The sequence below is a fragment of the Schistocerca piceifrons genome, chromosome 4 (genome assembly GCF_021461385.2).
Source record: "Schistocerca piceifrons isolate TAMUIC-IGC-003096 chromosome 4, iqSchPice1.1, whole genome shotgun sequence".
In the NCBI taxonomy this organism is placed as follows: Eukaryota; Metazoa; Arthropoda; class Insecta; order Orthoptera; family Acrididae; genus Schistocerca; species Schistocerca piceifrons.
The window spans coordinates 848,971,918-848,982,288 of NC_060141.1; positions in this window are offsets into that span (position 1 = coordinate 848,971,918).

Below are 10,371 nucleotides of genomic sequence, written 5' to 3' on the forward strand. Positions count from 1 at the left end.
TTTCTGTGTTTCATCGTCAATAAGAAGGTCAGAGGGATTCAGTAAACCTGAAGTGAAGCATCGGAATCTAGAATTAGTGTCACTTGAGTGGTTCAAATCATAGACAGTAAGAAGAGTCAGTTTTCCAGTATTTAATTCAGCATTGTGCCATTAGTATTTAATTTTGATGCAATTTCTGTGTTTCATCGTCAATAAGAAGGTCAGAGGGATACAGTAAACCTGAAGTGAAGCATCGGAATCTATAACTAGTGTCACAGGAATGGTTCAAAACATAGATAGTAAGAAGAGTCAGTTTTATAGTACTTAAGTCGGCATTGTGCCTTTTGTATTCAATTCCGATGGAATTTCAGTGTTTCATCGTCAATAAGAAGGTCAGAGGGATACAGTGAACCTGAGGTGAAGCATCTTAATCTATAACTAGTGTCACAGGATTGGTTCAAAGCATAGACAGTAAGAAGAGTATGTTTTCTTGTACTTAAGTCGGCATTGTGCCATTTGTATTTAATTCCTATGCAATTTCTGTGTTTCATCGTCAATACGAAGGTCAGAGGGATACAGTAAACATGAAGTGAAGCATCGGAATCTATAACTAGTGTCACAGGAATGGTTCAATTCATAGACAGTAAGAAGAGTCTGTTTTCTTGTACTTAAGTCGGCATTGTGAGTTTTGAATTTAATTCCGATGCAATTTCTGTGTTTCATCGTCAATAAGAAGGTCAGAGGAATACAGTAAACCTGAAGTGAAGCATCGGAATCTATAACTAGTGTCACAGGAATGGTTCAAATCAAAGACAGTAAGAAAAGTCAGTTTTCTTGTACATAAGTCGGCATTGTGCCTTTTGTATTTAATTCCGATGCAATTTCTGTGTTTCATCGTCAATAAGATGGTCAGAGGGATACAGTAAACCGGAAGTGAAGCATCGGAATCTATAACTAGTGTCACAGGAATGGTTCAAACATAGACAGTAAGATTAGTGAGTTTTCTTGTACATAAGTCGGCATTGTGCGTTTTGTATTTAATCCGATGCAATTTCTGTGTTTCATCGTCAATACGAAGGTCAGAGGGATACAGTAAACCTGAAGTAAAGCATCGGAATCTATAACTAGTGTCACAGGAAAGGTTCATAATCATAGACAGTAAGAAGAGTCAGTTTTCTTGTACTTAAGTCGGCATTGTGCCTTTTGTATTGTATTCCGATGCAATTTCTGTGTTTCATCGTCAATAAGAAGGTCAGACGGATACAGTAAACCTGACGTGAAGCATCGGAATCTGTAACTAGTGTCACAGGAATGGTTCAAAACATAGACAGTGAGAAGAGTAAGTTTTCTTGTACTTAAGTCGGCATTGTGCCTTTTGTATTTAATTCCGAAGCAAATTTTGTGTTTCATCGTCAATAAGAAGGTCAGAGGTATACAGAAAACCTGAAGTGAAGCATCGGAATCTATAACTAGTGTCACAGGAATGGTTCAAATCATAGACAGTAAGAAGAGTCAGTATTCTTGTACTTAAGTCGGCATTGTGGCTTTTGTATTTAATTCCGATGCAAATTCTGTGTTTCATCGTCAATAAGAAGGTCAGAGGGATACAGTGAACCTGAAGTGAAGCATCGGAATCTATAACTAGTGTCACAGTATTGTTTCAAAGCATAGACAGTAAGAAGAGTCAGTTTTCTTGTACTGAAGTCGGCATTGTGCCTTTTGTATTTAATTCCGATGCAATTTCTGTGTTTCATCGTCAATACGAAGGACAGAGGGATACAGTAAACATGAAGTGAAGCATCGGAATCTATAACTGGTGTCACAGGAATGGTTCAAAACATAGACAGTAAGAGGAGTCAGTTTTCTTGTACTTAAGTCGGCATTGTGCCTTTTGTATTTAATTCCGATGCAATTTCTGTGTTTCATCGTCAATAAGAAGGTCATAGGGATACAGTGAACCTGAAGTGAAGCATCTTAATCTATAACTAGTGTCACAGGATTGGTTCAAAGCATAGACAGTAAGAAGAGTCAGTTTTCTTGTACTTAAGTCGGCATTGGGCCTTTTGTATTTAATTCCGATGCAATTTCTGTGTTTCATCGTCAATAAGAAGGTCAGAGGGATTCAGTAAACCTGAAGTGAAGCATCGGAATCTAGAATTAGTGTCACTTGAGTGGTTCAAATCATAGACAGTAAGAAGAGTCAGTTTTCCAGTATTTAATTCAGCATTGTGCCTTTAGTATTTAATTTTGATGCAATTTCTGTGTTTCATCGTCAATAAGAAGGTCAGAGGGATACAGTAAACCTGAAGTGAAGCATCGGAATCTATAACTAGTGTCACAGGAATGGTTCAAAACATAGATAGTAAGAAGAGCCAGTTTTATAGTACTTAAGTCGGCATTGTGCCTTTTGTATTCAATTCCGATGGAATTTCAGTGTTTCATCGTCAATACGAAGGTCAGAGGGATACAGTGAACCTGAGGTGAAGCATCTTAATCTATAACTAGTGTCACAGGATTGGTTCAAAGCATAGACAGTAAGAAGAGTCAGTTTTCTTGTACTTAAGTCGGCATTGTGCCATTTGTATTTAATTCCGATGCAATTTCTGTGTTTCATCGACAATACGAAGGTCAGAGGGATACAGAAAACATGAAGTGAAGCATCGGAATCTATAACTAGTGTCACAGGAATGGTTCAATTCATAGACAGTAAGAAGAGTCTGTTTTCTTGTACTTAAGTCGGCATTGTGAGTTTTGAAATTAATTCCGATGCAATTTCTGTGTTTCATCGTCAATAAGAAGGTCAGAGGAATACAGTAAACCTGAAGTGAAGCATCGGAATCTATAACTAGTGTCACAGGAATGGTTCAAATCAAAGACAGTAAGAAAAGTCAGTTTTCTTGTAGTTAAATCAGCATTGTGCCTTTTGTATTTAATTTTGATGCAATTTCTGTGTTTCATCGTCAATAAGAAGGTCAGAGGGATACAGTGAACCTGAAGTGAAGCATCGGAATCTATAACTAGTGTCACAGGAATGGTTCAATTCATAGACAGTAAAAAAGAGTCTGTTTTCTTGTACTTAAGTCGGCATTGTGAGTTTTGAATTTAATTCCGATGCAATTTCTGTGTTTCATCGTCAATAAGAAGGTCAGAGGGATACAGTGAACCTGAAGTGAAGCATCGGAATCTTTAACTAGTGTCCCAGGATTGGTTCAAAACATAGACAGTAAGAAGAGTCAGTTTTCTTGTACTTAAGTCGGGATTGTGCCTTTTGTATTTAATTCCGATGCAATTTCTGTGTTTCATCGTCAATAAGACGGTCAGAGGGATACAGTAATCCTGAAGTGAAGCATCCGAATCTATAACTAGTGTCACAGGAATGGTTCAAACATAGACAGTAAGAAAAGTCAGTTTTCTTGTACATAAGTCGGCATTGTGCCTTCTGAATTTAATTCCGATGCAATTTCTGTGTTTCATCGTCAATAAGGTCAGAGGGATACAGTGAACCTGAAGTGATGCATCGGAATCTATAACTAGTGTCCCAGAATTGGTTCAAATCATAGACAGTAAGAAGAGTCAGTTTTCTTGAACTTAAGTCGGCATTGTGCCTTTTGTATTTAATTCCGATGCAATTTCTGTGTTTCATCGTCAATAAGATGGTCAGAGGGATACAGTAAACCGGAAGTGAAGCATCGGAATCTATAACTAGTGTCACAGGAATGGTTCAAACATAGACAGTAAGATTAGTCAGTTTTCTTGTACATAAGTCGGCAGTGCGCCTTTTGTATTTAATCCGATGCAATTTCTGTGTTTCATCGTCAATACGAAGGTCAGAGGGATACAGTAAACCTGAAGTAAAGCATCGGAATCTATAACTAGTGTCACAGGAAAGGTTCAAAATCATAGACAGTAAGAAAAGTCAGTTTTCTTGTACTTAAGTCGGCATTGTGCCTTTTGTATTGTATTCCGATGCAATTTCTGTGTTTCATCGACAATGAGAAGGTCTGACGCATACAGTAAACCTGACGTGAAGCATCGGAATCTGTAACTAGTGTCACAGGAATGGTTCAAAACATTGACAGTAAGAAGAGTCAGTTTACTTGTACTTAAGTCGGCATTGTGCCTTTTGTATTTAATTCCGATGCAAATTTTGTGTTTCATCGTCAATAAGAAGGTCAGAGGTATACAGAAAACCTGAAGTGAAGCATCGGAATCTATAACTAGTGTCACAGGAATGGTTCAAAACATAGACAGTAAGAAGAGTCAGTACTCTTGTACTTAAGTCGGCATTGTGGCTTTTGTATTTAATTCCGATGCAAATTCTGTGTTTCATCGTCAATAAGAAGGTAAGACGGATACAGTAAACCTGAAGTGAAGCATCGGAATCTATAACTAGTGTCACAGGAATGGTTCAAAACATAGACAGTAAGAAGAGTATGTTTTATTGTACTTAAGTCGGCATTGTGCCTTTTGTATTTAATTCCGATGGAATTTCAGTGTTTTATCGTCAATAAGAAGGTCAGAGGGATACAGTGAACCTGAAGTGAAGCATCGGAATCTATAACTAGTGTCACAGTATTGGTTCAAAGCATAGACAGTAAGAAGAGTCAGTTTTCTTGTACTGAAGTCGGCATTGTGCCTTTTGTATTTAATTCCGATGCAATTTCTTTGTTTCATCGTCAATACGAAGGTCAGAGGGATACAGTAAACATGAAGTGAAGCATCGGAATCTATAACTAGTGTCACATGAATGTTTCAAAACATAGACAGTAAGTAGAGTCAGTTTTCTTGTACTTAAGTCGGCATTGTGCGTTTTTTATTATATTCCGATGTTATTTCTGTGTTTCATCGTCAATAAGAAAGTCAGAGGGATACAGTGAACCTGAAGTGAACCATCGCAATCTATAACTAGTCTCACAGGAATGGTTCAAAATATAGCCACTAAGAAGAATCAGTTTTCTAGTACTTAAGTCGGCATTGTGCCTTTTGTATTTAATTCCGATGCAATTTCTGTGTTTCTTCGTCAATACCAAGGTCAGAGGTATACAGTAAACCTGAAGTGAAGCATCGGAATCTATAATTAGTGTCACTTGAGTTGTTCAAATCATAGACAGTAAGAAGAGTCAGTTTTCCAGTATTTAAATCAGCATTGTGCCTTTTGTATATAATTTTGATGCAATTTCTGTGTTTCATCGTCAATAAGAAGGTCAGAGTGATACAGTAAACCTGAAGTGAAGCATCGGAATCTATAACTAGTGTCACAGGATTGGTTCAAAGCATAGACAGTAAGAAGAGTCAGTTTTCTTGTACTTAAGTCGGCATTGTGCCATTTGTATTTAATTCCGATGCAATTTCTGTGTTTCATCGTCAATACGAAGGTCAGAGGGATACAGTAAACATGAAGTGAAGCATCGGAATCTATAACTGGTGTCACAGGAATGGTTCAAAACATAGACAGTAAGAGGAGTCAGTTTTCTTGTACTTAAGTCGGCATTGTGCCTTTTGTATTTAATTCCGATGCAATTTCTGTGTTTCATCGTCAATAAGAAGGTCAGAGGGATACAGTAAACCTGAAGTGAAGCATCGGAATCTATAACTAGTGTCACAGGAATGGTTCAAATCATAGACAGTGAGAAGAGTCAGTTTTATAGTACTTAAGTCGGCATTGTGCCTTTTGTATTCAATTCCGATGGAATTTCAGTGTTTCATCGTCAATAAGAAGGTCAGAGGGATACAGTGAACCTGAAGTGAAGCATCTTAATCTATAACTAGTGTCACAGGATTGGTTCAAAGCATAGACAGTAAGAAGAGTCAGTTTTCTTGTACTTAAGTCGGCATTGTGCCTTTTATTATTTTATCCCGTTGCTATTTCTGTGTTTCATCGTCAATAAGATGGTCAGAGGGATACAGTAAACCGGAAGTGAAGCATCGGAACCTATAACTAGTGTCACAGGAATGGTTCAAACATAGACAGTAAGAAGAGTCAGTTTTCTTGTACTGAAGTCGGCATTGTGCCTTTTGTATTTAATTCCGATGCAATTTCTGTGTTTCATCGTCAATAAGAAGGTCACAGGGATTCAGTAGACCTGAAGTGAAGCATCGGAATCTAGAATTAGTGTCACTTGAGTGGTTCAAATCATAGACAGTAAGAAGAGTCAGTTTTCCAGTATTTAATTCAGCATTGTGCCTTTAGTATTTAATTTTGATGCAATTTCTGTGTTTCATCGTCAATAAGAAGGTCAGAGGGATACAGTAAACCTGAAGTGAAGCATCGGAATCTATAACTAGTGTCACAGGAATGGTTCAAAACATAGATAGTAAGAAGAGTCAGTTTTATAGTACTTAAGTCGGCATTGTGCCTCTGGTATTCAATTCCGATGGAATTTCAGTGTTTCATCGTCAATACGAAGGTCAGAGGGATACAGTGAACCTGAGGTGAAGCATCTTAATCTATAACTAGTGTCACAGAATTGGTTCAAAGCATAGACAGTAAGAAGAGTCAGTTTTCTTGTACTTAAGTCGGCATTGTGCCATTTGTATTTAATTCCGATGCAATTTCTGTATTTCATCGTCAATACGAAGGTCAGAGGGATACAGTAAACATGAAATGAAGCATCGGAATCTATAACTAGTGTCACAGCAATGGTTCAATTCATAGACAGTAAGAAGAGTCTGTTTTCTTGTTCTTAAGTCGGCATTGTGAGTTTTGAATTTAATTCCGATGCAATTTCTATGTTTCATCGTCAATAAGAAGGTCAGAGGAATACAGTAAACCTGAAGTGAAGCATCGGAATCTATAACTAGTGCCACAGGAATGGTTCAAAACATAGACAGTAAGAAGAGTATGTTTTATTGTACTTAAGTCAGCATTGAGCCTTTTGTATTTAATTCCGATGGAATTTCAGTGTTTTGTCGTCAATAAGAAGGTCAGAGGGATACAGTGAACCTGAAGTGAAGCATCGGAATCTATAACTAGTGTCACAGTATTGTTTCAAAGCATAGACAGTAAGAAGAGTCAGTTTTCTTGTACTGAAGTCGGCATTGTGCCTTTTGTATTTAATTACGATGCAATTTCTGTGTTTCATCGTCAATACGAAGGTCAGAGTGATACAGTAAACATGAAGTGAAGCATCGGAATCTATAACTGGTGTCACAGGAATGGTTCAAAACATAGACAGTAAGAGGAGTCAGTTTTCTTGTACTTAAGTCGGCATTGTGCCTTTTGTATTTAATTCCGATGCAATTTCTGTGTTTCATCGTCAATAAGAAGGTCATAGGGATACAGTTAACCTGAAGTGAAGCATCGGAATCTATAACTAGTGTCACATGAATGGTTCAAACATAGACAGTAAGTAGAGTCAGTTTTCTTGTACTTAAGTCGGCATTGTGCCTTTTGTATTTAATTCCGATGCAATTTCTGTGTTTCATCGTCAATACGAAGGTCAGAGGGATACAGTAAACATGAAGTGAAGTATCGGAATCTATAACTGGTGTCACAGGAATGGTTCAAAACATAGACAGTAAGAGGAGTCAGTTTTCTTGTACTTAAGTCGGCATTGTGCCTTTTGTATTTAATTCCGATGCAATTTCTGTGTTTCATCGTCAATACCAAGGTCAGAGGTATACAGTAACCCTGAAGTGAAGCATCGGAATCTATAATTAGTGTCACTTGAGTTGTTCAAATCATAGACAGTAAGAAGAGTCAGTTTTCCAGTATTTAAATCAGCATTGTGCCTTTTGTATATAATTTTGATGCAATTTCTGTGTTTCATCGTCAATAAGAAGGTCAGAGTGATACAGTAAACCTGAAGTGAAGCATCGGAATCTATAACTAGTGTCACAGGATTGGTTCAAAGCATAGACAGTAAGAAGAGTCAGTTTTCTTGTACTTAAGTCAGCATTGTGCCATTTGTATTTAATTCCGATGCAATTTCTGTGTTTCATCGTCAATACGAAGGTCAGAGGGATGCAGTAAACATGAAGTGTAGTATCGGAATCTATAACTGGTGTCACAGGAATGGTTCAAAACATAGACAGTAAGAGGAGTCAGTTTTCTTGTACTTTAGTCGGCATTGTGCCTTTTGTATTTAATTCCGATGCAATTTCTGTGTTTCATCGTCAATAAGAAGGTCAGAGGGATACAGTAAACCTGAAGTGAAGCATCGGAATCTATAACTAGTGTCACAGGAATGGTTCTAAACATAGACAGTGAGAAGAGTCAGTTTTCTTGTACTTAAGTCGGCATTGTGCCTTTTGTATTTGATTCCGATGCAATTTCTGTGTTTCATCGTCAATAAGAAGGTCAGTGGGATACAGTAAATCTGAAGTGAAGCATCGGAATCTAGAATTAGTGTCACTTGAGTGGTTCAAATCATAGACAGTAAGAAGAGTCAGTTTTCCAGTATTAAATTCAGCATTGTGCCTTTTGTATTTAATTTTGTTGCAATTTCTGTGTTTCATCGTCCATAAGAAGGTCAGAGGGATACAGTAAACCTGAAGTGAAGCATCGGAATCTATAACTAGTGTCACAGGAATGGTTCAAAACATAGATAGTAAGAAGAGTCAGTTTTACAGTACTTAAGTCGGCATTGTGCCTTTTGTATTCAATTCCGATGGAATTTCAGTGTTTCATCGTCAATAAGAAGGTCAGAGGGATACAGTGAACCTGAAGTGAAGCATCTTAATCTATAACTAGTGTCACAGGATTGGTTCAAAGCATAGACAGTAAGAAGAGTCAGTTTTCTTGTACTTAAGTCGGCATTGTGCCTTTTATATTTAATTCCGATGCAATTTCTGTGTTTCATCGTCAATAAGAAGGTCACAGGGATTCAGTAAACCTGAAGTGAAGCATCGGAATCTAGAATTAGTGTCACTTGAGCGGTTCAAATCATAGACAGTAAGAAGAGTCAGTTTTCCAGTATTTAATTCAGCATTGTGCCTTTAGTATTTAATTTTGATGCAATTTCTGTGTTTCATCGTCAATAAGAAGGTCATAGGGATACAGTAAACCTGAAGTGAAGCATCGGAATCTATAACTAGTGTCACATGAATGGTTGAAACATAGACAGTAAGTTGAGTCAGTTTTCTTGTACTTAAGTCGGCATTGTGCCTTTTGTATTTAATTCCGATGCAATTTCTGTGTTTCATCGTCAATACGAAGGTCAGAGGGATACAGTAAACATGAAGTGAAGTATCGGAATCTATAACTGGTGTCACAGGAATGGTTCAAAACATAGACAGTAAGAGGAGTCAGTTTTCTTGTACTTAAGTCGGCATTGTGCCTTTTGTATTTAATTCCGATGCAATTTCTGTGTTTCATCGTCAATAAGAAGGTCACAGGGATTCAGTAGACCTGAAGTGAAGCATCGGAATCTATAATTAGTGTCACTTGAGTGGTTCAAATCATAGACAGTAAGAAGAGTCAGTTTTCCAGTATTTAATTCAGCATTGTGCCTTTAGTATTTAATTTTGATGCAATTTCTGTGTTTCATCGTCAATAAGAAGGTCAGAGGGATACAGTAAACCTGAAGTGAAGCATCGGAATCTATAACTAGTGTCACAGGAATGGTTCAAAACATAGATAGTAAGAAGAGTCAGTTTTATAGTACTTAAGTCGGCATTGTGCCTCTGGTATTCAATTCCGATGGAATTTCAGTGTTTCATCGTCAATACGAAGGTCAGAGGGATACAGTGAACCTGAGGTGAAGCATCTTAATCTATAACTAGTGTCACAGAATTGGTTCAAAGCATAGACAGTAAGAAGAGTCAGTTTTCTTGTACTTAAGTCGGCATTGTGCCATTTGTATTTAATTCCGATGCAATTTCTGTATTTCATCGTCAATACGAAGGTCAGAGGGATACAGTAAACATGAAGTGAAGCATCGGAATCTATAACTAGTGTCACAGGAATGGTTCAATTCATAGACAGTAAGAGGAGTCTGTTTTCTTGTACTTAAGTCGGCATTGTGAGTTTTGAATTTAATTCCGATGCAATTTCTATGTTTCATCGTCAATAAGAAGGTCAGAGGAATACAGTAAACCTGAAGTGACGCATCGGAATCTATAACTAGTGCCACAGGAATGGTTCAAAACCTAGACAGTAAGAAGAGTATGTTTTATTGTACTTAAGTCAGCATTGAGCCTTTTGTATTTAATTCCGATGGAATTTCAGTGTTTTGTCGTCAATAAGAAGGTCAGAGGGATACAGTGAACCTGAAGTGAAGCATCGGAATCTATAACTAGTGTCACAGTATTGTTTCAAAGCATAGACAGTAAGAAGAGTCAGTTTTCTTGTACTGAAGTCGGCATTGTGCCTTTTGTATTTAATTCCGATGCAATTTCTGTGTTTCATCGTCAATACGAAGGTCAGAGTGATACAGTAAACATGAAGTGAAG